Source organism: Planococcus citri, chromosome 1, assembly GCF_950023065.1.
Source record: "Planococcus citri chromosome 1, ihPlaCitr1.1, whole genome shotgun sequence".
Taxonomy (NCBI): domain Eukaryota; kingdom Metazoa; phylum Arthropoda; class Insecta; order Hemiptera; family Pseudococcidae; genus Planococcus; species Planococcus citri.
Window position 1 is genome coordinate 85,592,022 of NC_088677.1, and position 16,924 is coordinate 85,608,945.

Genomic DNA, 16,924 nt, shown 5'->3' on the forward strand with positions numbered 1-16,924 from the left:
TTGCACCCATCAGTCCCAATCTCTCTACTACATTATGTATAACTAAAATCACTCACACAAACTACACATCATGCGCTTGGATCGCAGGCAGATCTGGCGATCCGAGGGCGGCAGGTCTGATCCTCGATGGCAGGAATGGCAATGTTGCGATTCGTAGGGCTAACATTAACCACACCTGCTCCATATCTTTGATCAACCGGAACTAAGGTCGCAGAAAATAGTATTACACTATTAACTACTAGATGGAAAACGCATCCGGTACTCCATGTGCCAGCCTATCACGGCTACCCCTCTTTATGACTGAATGGGTGGTGTCGCAGGGATGAGTAGTACTCCGCACACTTTTCCCCAGCATGGCCAGGACAGAACAATCCGTGGATGCGTGTACTTAAGCTAACAGAATTCAATTTTTCAAGAAATCACAAGAATCCAGATGGTAGTAAAATTTTGATGATAGATGACGATGGACAGACACTTAACCTAACAAGGCTGCCCACAACCATTTATATCTAGTAAGTACATATGTATATGTCTACACACACACTCCTTGAAACGCTCACCACCAGCCGTACAATTTGAACCTGGAAAATGAAAATTGACCCTCTCAGTCCAATGTAACAATATTACAATGGCACAATTCATGCAAACAGTAGATTATTGGACCAATAAGTTGAGAACGATCAGGCATGACTTTGCCATCAATTACTCACTGTATGTAACCTATGTATCTACTAAACTATTTATCTAAATTATTCTAAATTACTCATAATCATTAACCATTATAATAGCACAAATCCCTTCCAAAATTGAACCTGAAATGGAAAAAATCACACCCATCAGCCCCAATCAGTTTACCCACTCCATATATGTACTAAATTAATAACTTAAATTACTTCTGGAAAACTAAGAATCTCACACCAAATCCCTTCCAAATTTGAACCTGGAAAATGAAAATTGACCATCCCAGTCCAATGTAACAAAATATTACCATGGCACAATTCATGCAAACGGTAGATTATTGGACCAATAAGTTGAGAATGATCAGGCATGACTTTGCCAGCAATTACTCACTGTATGTATGTATCTACTAAACTATTTATCTAAATTAATCTAAATTACTCATAATCATTAACCATCATAGCCCAAATCCCTTCCAAATTTGAACATGAAATGAACAAATCACACCCATCAGCCCCAATCAGTTTACCCACTCCATATATGTACTAAATTAATAACTAAATTACTATTAAAAACTGAGCCTTATACATTAAATCCCTTCCATGTTTGAATCTGAAACAAGAAAATTGTACCCCTCCGCCCCAATGCAGCCACATAATAATAGCGCATTTCGGGGGAAGAGGGGATTGTTGGGGAAAAAATTGGGGAAAACATGAGGCATAACCTCAGCAGCAATCTCCCAATGTAAGTATCTATTAAACTATTTATCTAAATTAATCTAAATTACTCGTAATCACTAACCATCATAAACCCAATTCCCTTCTAAAATTGTGTCTGAAATGAAAAAATTGCACCCATCAGTCCCAATCTCTCTACTACATTATGTATAACTAAAATCACTCACACAAACTACACATCATGCGCTTGGATCGCAGGCAGATCTGGCGATCCGAGGGCGGCAGGTCTGATCCTCGATGGCAGGAATGGCAATGTTGCGATTCGTAGGGCTAACATTAACCACACCTGCTCCATATCTTTGATCAACCGGAACTAAGGTCGCAGAAAATAGTATTACACTATTAACTACTAGATGGAAAACGCATCCGGTACTCCATGTGCCAGCCTATCACGGCTACCCCTCTTTATGACTGAATGGGTGGTGTCGCAGGGATGAGTAGTACTCCGCACACTTTTCCCCAGCATGGCCAGGACAGAACAATCCGTGGATGCGTGTACTTAAGCTAACAGAATTCAATTTTTCAAGAAATCACAAGAATCCAGATGGTAGTAAAATTTTGATGATAGATGACGATGGACAGACACTTAACCTAACAAGGCTGCCCACAACCATTTATATCTAGTAAGTACATATGTATATGTCTACACACACACTCCTTGAAACGCTCACCACCAGCCGTACAATTTGAACCTGGAAAATGAAAATTGACCCTCTCAGTCCAATGTAACAATATTACAATGGCACAATTCATGCAAACAGTAGATTATTGGACCAATAAGTTGAGAACGATCAGGCATGACTTTGCCATCAATTACTCACTGTATGTAACCTATGTATCTACTAAACTATTTATCTAAATTATTCTAAATTACTCATAATCATTAACCATTATAATAGCACAAATCCCTTCCAAAATTGAACCTGAAATGGAAAAAATCACACCCATCAGCCCCAATCAGTTTACCCACTCCATATATGTACTAAATTAATAACTTAAATTACTTCTGGAAAACTAAGAATCTCACACCAAATCCCTTCCAAATTTGAACCTGGAAAATGAAAATTGACCATCCCAGTCCAATGTAACAAAATATTACCATGGCACAATTCATGCAAACGGTAGATTATTGGACCAATAAGTTGAGAATGATCAGGCATGACTTTGCCAGCAATTACTCACTGTTTGTATGTATCTACTAAACTATTTATCTAAATTAATCTAAATTACTCATAATCATTAACCATCATAGCCCAAATCCCTTCCAAATTTGAACATGAAATGAACAAATCACACCCATCAGCCCCAATCAGTTTACCCACTCCATATATGTACTAAATTAATAACTAAATTACTATTAAAAACTGAGCCTTATACATTAAATCCCTTCCATGTTTGAATCTGAAACAAGAAAATTGTACCCCTCCGCCCCAATGCAGCCACATAATAATAGCGCATTTCGGGGGAAGAGGGGATTGTTGGGGAAAAAATTGGGGAAAACATGAGGCATAACCTCAGCAGCAATCTCCCAATGTAAGTATCTATTAAACTATTTATCTAAATTAATCTAAATTACTCGTAATCACTAACCATCATAAACCCAATTCCCTTCTAAAATTGTGTCTGAAATGAAAAAATTGCACCCATCAGTCCCAATCTCTCTACTACATTATGTATAACTAAAATCACTCACACAAACTACACATCATGCGCTTGGATCGCAGGCAGATCTGGCGATCCGAGGGCGGCAGGTCTGATCCTCGATGGCAGGAATGGCAATGTTGCGATTCGTAGGGCTAACATTAACCACACCTGCTCCATATCTTTGATCAACCGGAACTAAGGTCGCAGAAAATAGTATTACACTATTAACTACTAGATGGAAAACGCATCCGGTACTCCATGTGCCAGCCTATCACGGCTACCCCTCTTTATGACTGAATGGGTGGTGTCGCAGGGATGAGTAGTACTCCGCACACTTTTCCCCAGCATGGCCAGGACAGAACAATCCGTGGATGCGTGTACTTAAGCTAACAGAATTCAATTTTTCAAGAAATCACAAGAATCCAGATGGTAGTAAAATTTTGATGATAGATGACGATGGACAGACACTTAACCTAACAAGGCTGCCCACAACCATTTATATCTAGTAAGTACATATGTATATGTCTACACACACACTCCTTGAAACGCTCACCACCAGCCGTACAATTTGAACCTGGAAAATGAAAATTGACCCTCTCAGTCCAATGTAACAATATTACAATGGCACAATTCATGCAAACAGTAGATTATTGGACCAATAAGTTGAGAACGATCAGGCATGACTTTGCCATCAATTACTCACTGTATGTAACCTATGTATCTACTAAACTATTTATCTAAATTATTCTAAATTACTCATAATCATTAACCATTATAATAGCACAAATCCCTTCCAAAATTGAACCTGAAATGGAAAAAATCACACCCATCAGCCCCAATCAGTTTACCCACTCCATATATGTACTAAATTAATAACTTAAATTACTTCTGGAAAACTAAGAATCTCACACCAAATCCCTTCCAAATTTGAACCTGGAAAATGAAAATTGACCATCCCAGTCCAATGTAACAAAATATTACCATGGCACAATTCATGCAAACGGTAGATTATTGGACCAATAAGTTGAGAATGATCAGGCATGACTTTGCCAGCAATTACTCACTGTATGTATGTATCTACTAAACTATTTATCTAAATTAATCTAAATTACTCATAATCATTAACCATCATAGCCCAAATCCCTTCCAAATTTGAACATGAAATGAACAAATCACACCCATCAGCCCCAATCAGTTTACCCACTCCATATATGTACTAAATTAATAACTAAATTACTATTAAAAACTGAGCCTTATACATTAAATCCCTTCCATGTTTGAATCTGAAACAAGAAAATTGTACCCCTCCGCCCCAATGCAGCCACATAATAATAGCGCATTTCGGGGGAAGAGGGGATTGTTGGGGAAAAAATTGGGGAAAACATGAGGCATAACCTCAGCAGCAATCTCCCAATGTAAGTATCTATTAAACTATTTATCTAAATTAATCTAAATTACTCGTAATCACTAACCATCATAAACCCAATTCCCTTCTAAAATTGTGTCTGAAATGAAAAAATTGCACCCATCAGTCCCAATCTCTCTACTACATTATGTATAACTAAAATCACTCACACAAACTACACATCATGCGCTTGGATCGCAGGCAGATCTGGCGATCCGAGGGCGGCAGGTCTGATCCTCGATGGCAGGAATGGCAATGTTGCGATTCGTAGGGCTAACATTAACCACACCTGCTCCATATCTTTGATCAACCGGAACTAAGGTCGCAGAAAATAGTATTACACTATTAACTACTAGATGGAAAACGCATCCGGTACTCCATGTGCCAGCCTATCACGGCTACCCCTCTTTATGACTGAATGGGTGGTGTCGCAGGGATGAGTAGTACTCCGCACACTTTTCCCCAGCATGGCCAGGACAGAACAATCCGTGGATGCGTGTACTTAAGCTAACAGAATTCAATTTTTCAAGAAATCACAAGAATCCAGATGGTAGTAAAATTTTGATGATAGATGACGATGGACAGACACTTAACCTAACAAGGCTGCCCACAACCATTTATATCTAGTAAGTACATATGTATATGTCTACACACACACTCCTTGAAACGCTCACCACCAGCCGTACAATTTGAACCTGGAAAATGAAAATTGACCCTCTCAGTCCAATGTAACAATATTACAATGGCACAATTCATGCAAACAGTAGATTATTGGACCAATAAGTTGAGAACGATCAGGCATGACTTTGCCATCAATTACTCACTGTATGTAACCTATGTATCTACTAAACTATTTATCTAAATTATTCTAAATTACTCATAATCATTAACCATTATAATAGCACAAATCCCTTCCAAAATTGAACCTGAAATGGAAAAAATCACACCCATCAGCCCCAATCAGTTTACCCACTCCATATATGTACTAAATTAATAACTTAAATTACTTCTGGAAAACTAAGAATCTCACACCAAATCCCTTCCAAATTTGAACCTGGAAAATGAAAATTGACCATCCCAGTCCAATGTAACAAAATATTACCATGGCACAATTCATGCAAACGGTAGATTATTGGACCAATAAGTTGAGAATGATCAGGCATGACTTTGCCAGCAATTACTCACTGTATGTATGTATCTACTAAACTATTTATCTAAATTAATCTAAATTACTCATAATCATTAACCATCATAGCCCAAATCCCTTCCAAATTTGAACATGAAATGAACAAATCACACCCATCAGCCCCAATCAGTTTACCCACTCCATATATGTACTAAATTAATAACTAAATTACTATTAAAAACTGAGCCTTATACATTAAATCCCTTCCATGTTTGAATCTGAAACAAGAAAATTGTACCCCTCCGCCCCAATGCAGCCACATAATAATAGCGCATTTCGGGGGAAGAGGGGATTGTTGGGGAAAAAATTGGGGAAAACATGAGGCATAACCTCAGCAGCAATCTCCCAATGTAAGTATCTATTAAACTATTTATCTAAATTAATCTAAATTACTCGTAATCACTAACCATCATAAACCCAATTCCCTTCTAAAATTGTGTCTGAAATGAAAAAATTGCACCCATCAGTCCCAATCTCTCTACTACATTATGTATAACTAAAATCACTCACACAAACTACACATCATGCGCTTGGATCGCAGGCAGATCTGGCGATCCGAGGGCGGCAGGTCTGATCCTCGATGGCAGGAATGGCAATGTTGCGATTCGTAGGGCTAACATTAACCACACCTGCTCCATATCTTTGATCAACCGGAACTAAGGTCGCAGAAAATAGTATTACACTATTAACTACTAGATGGAAAACGCATCCGGTACTCCATGTGCCAGCCTATCACGGCTACCCCTCTTTATGACTGAATGGGTGGTGTCGCAGGGATGAGTAGTACTCCGCACACTTTTCCCCAGCATGGCCAGGACAGAACAATCCGTGGATGCGTGTACTTAAGCTAACAGAATTCAATTTTTCAAGAAATCACAAGAATCCAGATGGTAGTAAAATTTTGATGATAGATGACGATGGACAGACACTTAACCTAACAAGGCTGCCCACAACCATTTATATCTAGTAAGTACATATGTATATGTCTACACACACACTCCTTGAAACGCTCACCACCAGCCGTACAATTTGAACCTGGAAAATGAAAATTGACCCTCTCAGTCCAATGTAACAATATTACAATGGCACAATTCATGCAAACAGTAGATTATTGGACCAATAAGTTGAGAACGATCAGGCATGACTTTGCCATCAATTACTCACTGTATGTAACCTATGTATCTACTAAACTATTTATCTAAATTATTCTAAATTACTCATAATCATTAACCATTATAATAGCACAAATCCCTTCCAAAATTGAACCTGAAATGGAAAAAATCACACCCATCAGCCCCAATCAGTTTACCCACTCCATATATGTACTAAATTAATAACTTAAATTACTTCTGGAAAACTAAGAATCTCACACCAAATCCCTTCCAAATTTGAACCTGGAAAATGAAAATTGACCATCCCAGTCCAATGTAACAAAATATTACCATGGCACAATTCATGCAAACGGTAGATTATTGGACCAATAAGTTGAGAATGATCAGGCATGACTTTGCCAGCAATTACTCACTGTATGTATGTATCTACTAAACTATTTATCTAAATTAATCTAAATTACTCATAATCATTAACCATCATAGCCCAAATCCCTTCCAAATTTGAACATGAAATGAACAAATCACACCCATCAGCCCCAATCAGTTTACCCACTCCATATATGTACTAAATTAATAACTAAATTACTATTAAAAACTGAGCCTTATACATTAAATCCCTTCCATGTTTGAATCTGAAACAAGAAAATTGTACCCCTCCGCCCCAATGCAGCCACATAATAATAGCGCATTTTGGGGGAAGAGGGGATTGTTGGGGAAAAAATTGGGGAAAACATGAGGCATAACCTCAGCAGCAATCTCCCAATGTAAGTATCTATTAAACTATTTATCTAAATTAATCTAAATTACTCGTAATCACTAACCATCATAAACCCAATTCCCTTCTAAAATTGTGTCTGAAATGAAAAAATTGCACCCATCAGTCCCAATCTCTCTACTACATTATGTATAACTAAAATCACTCACACAAACTACACATCATGCGCTTGGATCGCAGGCAGATCTGGCGATCCGAGGGCGGCAGGTCTGATCCTCGATGGCAGGAATGGCAATGTTGCGATTCGTAGGGCTAACATTAACCACACCTGCTCCATATCTTTGATCAACCGGAACTAAGGTCGCAGAAAATAGTATTACACTATTAACTACTAGATGGAAAACGCATCCGGTACTCCATGTGCCAGCCTATCACGGCTACCCCTCTTTATGACTGAATGGGTGGTGTCGCAGGGATGAGTAGTACTCCGCACACTTTTCCCCAGCATGGCCAGGACAGAACAATCCGTGGATGCGTGTACTTAAGCTAACAGAATTCAATTTTTCAAGAAATCACAAGAATCCAGATGGTAGTAAAATTTTGATGATAGATGACGATGGACAGACACTTAACCTAACAAGGCTGCCCACAACCATTTATATCTAGTAAGTACATATGTATATGTCTACACACACACTCCTTGAAACGCTCACCACCAGCCGTACAATTTGAACCTGGAAAATGAAAATTGACCCTCTCAGTCCAATGTAACAATATTACAATGGCACAATTCATGCAAACAGTAGATTATTGGACCAATAAGTTGAGAACGATCAGGCATGACTTTGCCATCAATTACTCACTGTATGTAACCTATGTATCTACTAAACTATTTATCTAAATTATTCTAAATTACTCATAATCATTAACCATTATAATAGCACAAATCCCTTCCAAAATTGAACCTGAAATGGAAAAAATCACACCCATCAGCCCCAATCAGTTTACCCACTCCATATATGTACTAAATTAATAACTTAAATTACTTCTGGAAAACTAAGAATCTCACACCAAATCCCTTCCAAATTTGAACCTGGAAAATGAAAATTGACCATCCCAGTCCAATGTAACAAAATATTACCATGGCACAATTCATGCAAACGGTAGATTATTGGACCAATAAGTTGAGAATGATCAGGCATGACTTTGCCAGCAATTACTCACTGTTTGTATGTATCTACTAAACTATTTATCTAAATTAATCTAAATTACTCATAATCATTAACCATCATAGCCCAAATCCCTTCCAAATTTGAACATGAAATGAACAAATCACACCCATCAGCCCCAATCAGTTTACCCACTCCATATATGTACTAAATTAATAACTAAATTACTATTAAAAACTGAGCCTTATACATTAAATCCCTTCCATGTTTGAATCTGAAACAAGAAAATTGTACCCCTCCGCCCCAATGCAGCCACATAATAATAGCGCATTTCGGGGGAAGAGGGGATTGTTGGGGAAAAAATTGGGGAAAACATGAGGCATAACCTCAGCAGCAATCTCCCAATGTAAGTATCTATTAAACTATTTATCTAAATTAATCTAAATTACTCGTAATCACTAACCATCATAAACCCAATTCCCTTCTAAAATTGTGTCTGAAATGAAAAAATTGCACCCATCAGTCCCAATCTCTCTACTACATTATGTATAACTAAAATCACTCACACAAACTACACATCATGCGCTTGGATCGCAGGCAGATCTGGCGATCCGAGGGCGGCAGGTCTGATCCTCGATGGCAGGAATGGCAATGTTGCGATTCGTAGGGCTAACATTAACCACACCTGCTCCATATCTTTGATCAACCGGAACTAAGGTCGCAGAAAATAGTATTACACTATTAACTACTAGATGGAAAACGCATCCGGTACTCCATGTGCCAGCCTATCACGGCTACCCCTCTTTATGACTGAATGGGTGGTGTCGCAGGGATGAGTAGTACTCCGCACACTTTTCCCCAGCATGGCCAGGACAGAACAATCCGTGGATGCGTGTACTTAAGCTAACAGAATTCAATTTTTCAAGAAATCACAAGAATCCAGATGGTAGTAAAATTTTGATGATAGATGACGATGGACAGACACTTAACCTAACAAGGCTGCCCACAACCATTTATATCTAGTAAGTACATATGTATATGTCTACACACACACTCCTTGAAACGCTCACCACCAGCCGTACAATTTGAACCTGGAAAATGAAAATTGACCCTCTCAGTCCAATGTAACAATATTACAATGGCACAATTCATGCAAACAGTAGATTATTGGACCAATAAGTTGAGAACGATCAGGCATGACTTTGCCATCAATTACTCACTGTATGTAACCTATGTATCTACTAAACTATTTATCTAAATTATTCTAAATTACTCATAATCATTAACCATTATAATAGCACAAATCCCTTCCAAAATTGAACCTGAAATGGAAAAAATCACACCCATCAGCCCCAATCAGTTTACCCACTCCATATATGTACTAAATTAATAACTTAAATTACTTCTGGAAAACTAAGAATCTCACACCAAATCCCTTCCAAATTTGAACCTGGAAAATGAAAATTGACCATCCCAGTCCAATGTAACAAAATATTACCATGGCACAATTCATGCAAACGGTAGATTATTGGACCAATAAGTTGAGAATGATCAGGCATGACTTTGCCAGCAATTACTCACTGTATGTATGTATCTACTAAACTATTTATCTAAATTAATCTAAATTACTCATAATCATTAACCATCATAGCCCAAATCCCTTCCAAATTTGAACATGAAATGAACAAATCACACCCATCAGCCCCAATCAGTTTACCCACTCCATATATGTACTAAATTAATAACTAAATTACTATTAAAAACTGAGCCTTATACATTAAATCCCTTCCATGTTTGAATCTGAAACAAGAAAATTGTACCCCTCCGCCCCAATGCAGCCACATAATAATAGCGCATTTTGGGGGAAGAGGGGATTGTTGGGGAAAAAATTGGGGAAAACATGAGGCATAACCTCAGCAGCAATCTCCCAGGCATTTCCTCGCCAATATCCTCCCAGCACACCTTCGCCGCAATACTTCCAGTTGTGTGCCATGATTTCACCACAGGAAAATGCCATTTCAGTACCATACCTGCGCCAGTAATGCGCCATGGAAGTGGTGGCAGTGAATTTGCAATTACTGTGGCGCTGAAATGGCAGTACAAGTTGCAGATAACTTCTTAGTGAAGAAAGTGGGTGTGCCTTGCTATGCTCTGATTGGTTAAAATGTTGTTGGCGCGGAAATGGTAGTTTCGGAGGTTCCACGTGGTACTTTGTTGGTGCGTTTTGCACGGCGGGAGGGTTTCTAACAAAATTTCAAAATGAAAAAAAAGGACTTTTAGTAGGGCTTTCAGCAGGTCATTTTTCGAGCACTTATGGGATATTTTGAGGTGTAGGGGGGGGGGGCGAAATTTTTTTAAGTTGGGATTTTTTAAGAGGGGGAGAGAGTGGGCAATATTTCTCCTTCAAATTCGGAATTTATTATTGATTAAGGAAAAGAGAAACAAACTGGCCCTGGCTAAGCGAGGGCGAAAGCTCTCAAAAATTAGAAGGTATTTTGGGAGATACATATAAAAAATTATGTTATCTTGTGTGATGAGTTACCAAGTATATTATTTTGCTTCAAAATTTTGAAATTCGAATAATTATTTTTTTTGAAACTTTGAAATCCATGTTTGTACTTGTGACGAATTATTCGTGTTTTGCTTCAAAATTTTAAAATTTGAATTATGATTATGATTTTTTTTGGAAAATTTAAAACTAGAAAAAAAAGCTAAGGGCGTGAGGGCAAAAGCTTTAGAAATTCAGTATTTTTACAGGTATGAAAACGATGTTTTTTGTGTAATAAGCTACCTACATTTTGCTACAAAATCTTAAAATTTAAATGATGATTCAACACCCCAATTCAAAAAAAAAAGAAAAGAAAAAATTCAAACTTGAAAAAGAAAAGCAAACAAACCGGAGTGAAGCAAGGCTAAAAGTTTTGATTTCAAAATTACATGTTTTGCTGAGAAGTAAAAAAAATCTGTAAGGAAGGAGGAGTTTATTTTTCTGATTCAAACTTTGAACATTTCTTGAATTTGAACAATAAGTCACTTATTTGGAAAAAGAAGAGCAAATAGCCCGACCGAAGCGAGGGCAGAAGCTCACAAAAATGTGTGATTCAAGTTCTAAAAAAGTCGACAAATGAGCCCTTTTCTAGAAGTTCAAAATTCCGGGGAAAAATTGAACATTTGAAAAAGTCACTTTGAAAGAAAGGGCTTTTGGATAAAATTATTTTAAAAAAAGGACACTAAAAGGACAAAAAGGTGCCATAGGCGAAAAAAAAAGACTTTTGTAGGATAAATAGGATAAATAGGAGTGTTAGACACCCTGAATTTGGAAAAAAGCAGAGAATTAGGAATACATATGACAAGAAATATTTTTCAAAGTGGGGGGAGGGCGGGTAAGCGGGTAACTTAGTCAATTTATTTTCAAGAAATTGAATAAAATATGAGAAGGGGGAGGAAATTCACTTAATTTATTCGAATCGAAAAAATAACTAGCATAGGTCAGAGAGAATCGTCAGAATTCTCATTTTTTGGAATACAATAATTATGCGTATGAGAACAAATCACAACTTTCAATGAACGATTAAAATAATAAAAATAAATTTTTCGACACTTGACGGGTGATTTTTCGAAATGGTTTCAATTCATTATTTGGCGGTGGGAGGGGGAGGGTGAAAATTTTAAAAAGAAAACTAGGGTATATAAAATATTCCGAAAAATCAGCATCAATCAGCATTTTCAAAAGAAGGGAATCTACACTTCCCACAGAAATTATTTTCCAAACGTTTCCATTAAAGGATTAAAAGGATCGGGGGATGGGGGGGGGGCGGTAGAGGCATGAAAAAGTGGGGGAAAACATCGTCGGAACACTAAATATTTTCGAAAATTCTTATGACAGGAAAGAAACAGAACTTTTGACAAAAAACATTTTACATACAATTCATGTTTTCATTCAGGGATCAAAGGAATGAGGGAGGGGAATTCAATTTATTCGAGAGGATGGCTTAAAACCTATTCCAAAATGAAATTACTTCATGGCAAAATAATGTTTTCATCCTCACAGAAAATTAAGAAAAATATTCATAAACATAAAAAAAAAAAAAAAAAAAAAAAAGGAAAAGCAGGACTCATGTCCGGAAACTTTTTCTTACGATCATCGAGTTGAGAAATTGAAGAAGTGATGGGTAAGGGGGCGGGGGTCATTTATTCAATTCATACAAGAGCTTGAAAGGCATGAGGAGGAGGGGAGGGGTATTTTCTACCATTCAATCAAATCAAATCAACAAATATCAGCCAGAAAAGGCCAGAGAAAAATATCAAAATTCTGAAGCAATTTATGCGAGCACAAATCGCGAATTCCAGAGTTCGATTGAAAAAAAAAGGCTGCATTTGACGGTAGTTTTTCGGAAATGTTTCAATTAATTACGAGAATAGAAGGGAGGGGGAGGGGTCAAAAATTCTTCAAAAACGTAGTTTTTATGTTCTCGAGTAAAATATTAGTACATACACGTACGGGGAATGTTTTCACAAATTAAAATTTTGAAACAGAATCAAGAATTTGGGCGGGAAATTCCCACCGAGGAATTGAAGCGAGTGAGGAAAGTGAGTTAAAAATCTGTTCCAAGACAAAATTTCATTGAAGTAAAATATTTTCATCGTGAAAGAATTATCACTAAAAATACATATACCTAATAGTAAAAATTCAAATTTGAACAGAATGAGAGAATCAGGACTCAAATCATGGTATAGGGAATATCTTTTCATATTTTCGCAGAGAAATTAAAGAGGTGGCAGAAGGGGGAGGTCAAAATGTATTCAATAATTCAATCGAGTCGCAAAGAGAACTAGAGAAAAATCGAGCGAAAAAAATTAAAATTCTGAAAGATAAGATCAAATTTTCATTTTTTTCAAAGTTCTTGAAAAAATTCAAATTTTAGCAAAAAAGCACGGCTTTCTGACTATTTTGACGACAATAGCTGAACACATAAGCGTAAGGGGAACACAGATGACGAAAACAAAATAAGCAGGGTTGTTAGGGCTCAGAAAACGTGTCAACAAACGATACTTCGTTCAAAAAACCATCCAGCGTGAGTACTATCGGTAAAAAAAAACACGCCACAGAATTGAAAAACAGACAAGAATGAAGGAACCAAGAAAATAGCGTTGATGAATAACGAAAACAAGAGGCGGCCGGCAATCGATCGAATTTCACAAAACTAACACGACAATCAAATGCATACAAAATAATAAAAGAACAGGTAGGTAAAGGAAATTGGCATACCTATATGTTGCTGTGATTCCATCGCCGGAGCACAAACAGTATTCTCAATCTCATCTAATGTACATCGAAGTTATTATTCCCACAATAGGTATAACCAATTAATTCTTCGTCGATCATTCGTCAGGTTTCACATCATACGTTGAAAATTTCGCTGGCGAATTCATGCTTTAAAAAAACACGAAAAAGGTTTAAAAATAATACAACTACATACGAGTAGATATACTTCTTGCGGAAAAGTAAATATACACCTACAGCAACCTAGATACACTTCGCTAAAATTCTGATGCAAACAAAAATCGAATCTTATATAAATAGGCAAAGTTCATTTTTTCCCCTAAAAACTCAGAGTCCTTGACCGAAACAATGGACTTTTGTATACTTGGGTTTTTTAGGGAGGGAGGGAGGGAGGGAGGGGGGCGAAAATGTCCAGCGATTGTAAGAATTACTTCAAAAAGTTGACTATTTCATCAGAAATCAGCAAGTTTTGGGAATTATTGGCAAAGAAATCATATTTTTTCAAGTGATTATTCTCGATAAGTGAGACTATGGCATTTTCTAAGTAAAAGGACGTCACTTTTTGGCGATTTTTTCACGAATGATTAGAACGGTGGGCTTCAACGTAAGTAGGTACGCACGTACCTACATTGAGAACATTTCCTGTCAAACCTAAAACTTTTTAAACCAGAATGTAGGTACGTAAAAATTTTTTTGAAAAAATCAACAGAAAAAATAACTTTGAGCAATGCAAAGGCAACCTTGACATTTTACAAAAAAGTAATCAAAACAGAAGAATTCGATTTCTGCTTTTACATCACTTGGGCTACGTCAGTCTGCTAAGTGCTAACTGCTTCGATTTTTTTTTTTTGAAAATTTCTCAGCATAATTATCTTGAATGGATTACATCGGAGGGTATCTAAAGTAACTAAACAGGCAGGTAAGAGGCTAAGTTACTACTTGCCATTACCTATCTATGAATTTGCATATTTACCTCATCGTATCAAATTAAACAAAGCGTTCGCTGAACATGATAAAACAGGCATCGACTTTCATTCAGCATAAGCGAATAGGCGATGACTTGAGCAGAAGCAGCAGAACCATTGTTTTCCTTTAATAAAGCAGCTCAACGAAATTATCGATATCGCGAAGAAGATCGTTCAACCATTTCTATTACATCGATGGCCGGAGATGGTGCTGACGTTCGAGCTGTTTGAAACGTAAATATCAAGAGATTAATCAATGGGCTCTCACAACAAACAAAGGACATTACTACATCGTTATCGTTAACGTTAATTAACTAAGAGTTGAGCAATTATCACTTCAAAAATATCTTCGGTACTTTTCTATTTATATTTTTAACGTAGTTATTCCAGCTGTCTATTTAATCAACACGGTATTCAGGATAGCAGGGATCTGGTTCTCGATTCAGAGAGAAACAGGCTAAGATACAAAACCGAAAGTAAAATTCAAAAACTCAACTCACCATTTACTCGGAAAGTAAAGATGCCATTGTCTTCCTTTTATAGAGCAGCTCAAAGAAATAATCGACATCCCGAAGAAGATCGTTCAACCATGAACCATTCTTGTCAGATCTATGGCCGGAGGTGGTGCTGACGTTCAAGCTGTTTGAAACATACCTAAATATTGGAGATTAATCAAAGAAATATATCAATTAATCGATACCTACCTAAAATGCATCAAGTGTCAATGTGTCATAAAAATACCTCATAAGTATAAATATCTCCAGTGGTACATTTCTACGTAGTTATACCATCTGTCTATTTAATCAACACGATATTCAGGATAGCAGGAATCTGGTTCTTGAAAAAATAGGCTAAGAATAAAAACTAAAAGTAAAATAATTCAAAAACTCAACTCACCATTTACTCGGAAGGTAAAGACGATCATCCATCTGTATAGGTACATAATCTGCTCGGTAGTTCTACATCTACTATTCAATCTTGAACACATCTAAATGAAACGATTAAACGATAATTAATTCACCAAAAGTCAACATCAAAATACAATAAATGAAATAACTAAACTAAATTCAAATTCAACACAAATGAATGATTTTCAAATTCGATCCTGTCAGTTTGTGCTTATTTGTTTACGTACTTCCGAAGATGACGTCACACGCTGCAGGGGGGTACTAAAATTCGACCAGTCTAACCGGTCCGGTGGGATTCGTCACCGCTAAAGAATTTTCTCAAGATTGAAGTGATCGAAGATATTACATTTTTCAGAACTTTATATGACTAACCGACGAAAAGTTGTCTTGTATTAAATTTTAACAAAAGGAAACAATTTTACGAATTGCACTTGTTGAACACCACATTCCTCAATACACAATAGAACACCAGTGACTAGAAAATTCACTGTACTCATTTCAAGTCACTAGATACTGAAATGAAAAGTTAAGAGAATCGTAAAAGGTGTTGAATTTGAATAAAATTAAGCACTTTGTAACGAAAAAGTATGCATTTTTATGACCTTACCATTACTATGGAAGTTCCAAGTTCCGTATACACAAAATGAACGAATACCGATCAAAAATCAATTAAAACGATCGTTAGAAGCAAAGGCGCGATCAAACTGATCAAAGTGAACGAATTAATTAACAAAAAAATTAATTATTTGAAAAGAATTACGAGCATAATAATGAACAAAATTCCGAGAACATTCAAATTCCAAACTTTTGAGAGCGTCACCCGCCATGAGAAAACCAGTGTGACCAGATTTCTTGGTGTTAATTTTTTTTTCTGTGATTTTGCTCAACTTGTTTTACCCTTTAGTTGGAAAATTTAGAATTTTCCTTTTTTTTGATCGAATTCATTTTTTTAAAACATTTGTTCAACGTAAATCAGTAGGATGTGTTACGTAAATTAATATAAAATTAACAAAAATCAAACACAAATAATTTTTATTGTTACTTTTTCATTATTCTGAAAATTCAAGGTACAATGTCGTTTCGAAAGAGTGTCGTATAATCGATTGTGTTTTGTTATCACG

The 16,924-nt window shown here is 36.7% G+C and overlaps 1 long non-coding RNA gene across 1 annotated transcript in view; it reads right to left on the minus strand.

Moving 5' to 3' along the window:
* The window catches only part of LOC135839140 (uncharacterized), a 120,986-nt gene extending 105,443 nt beyond the window's left edge, over nt 1–15,543 (minus strand). Inside the window, exons 1-3 of the long non-coding RNA XR_010557544.1 lie at nt 15,396–15,543; nt 14,904–15,118; nt 13,916–14,080 (exon numbers count right to left, since the gene is read on the minus strand). This is a non-coding gene — a long non-coding RNA (uncharacterized LOC135839140). The remainder of the gene's footprint in view (nt 1–13,915; nt 14,081–14,903; nt 15,119–15,395) is intronic.
* Between the last annotated feature and the right edge of the window lie 1,381 nt (nt 15,544–16,924).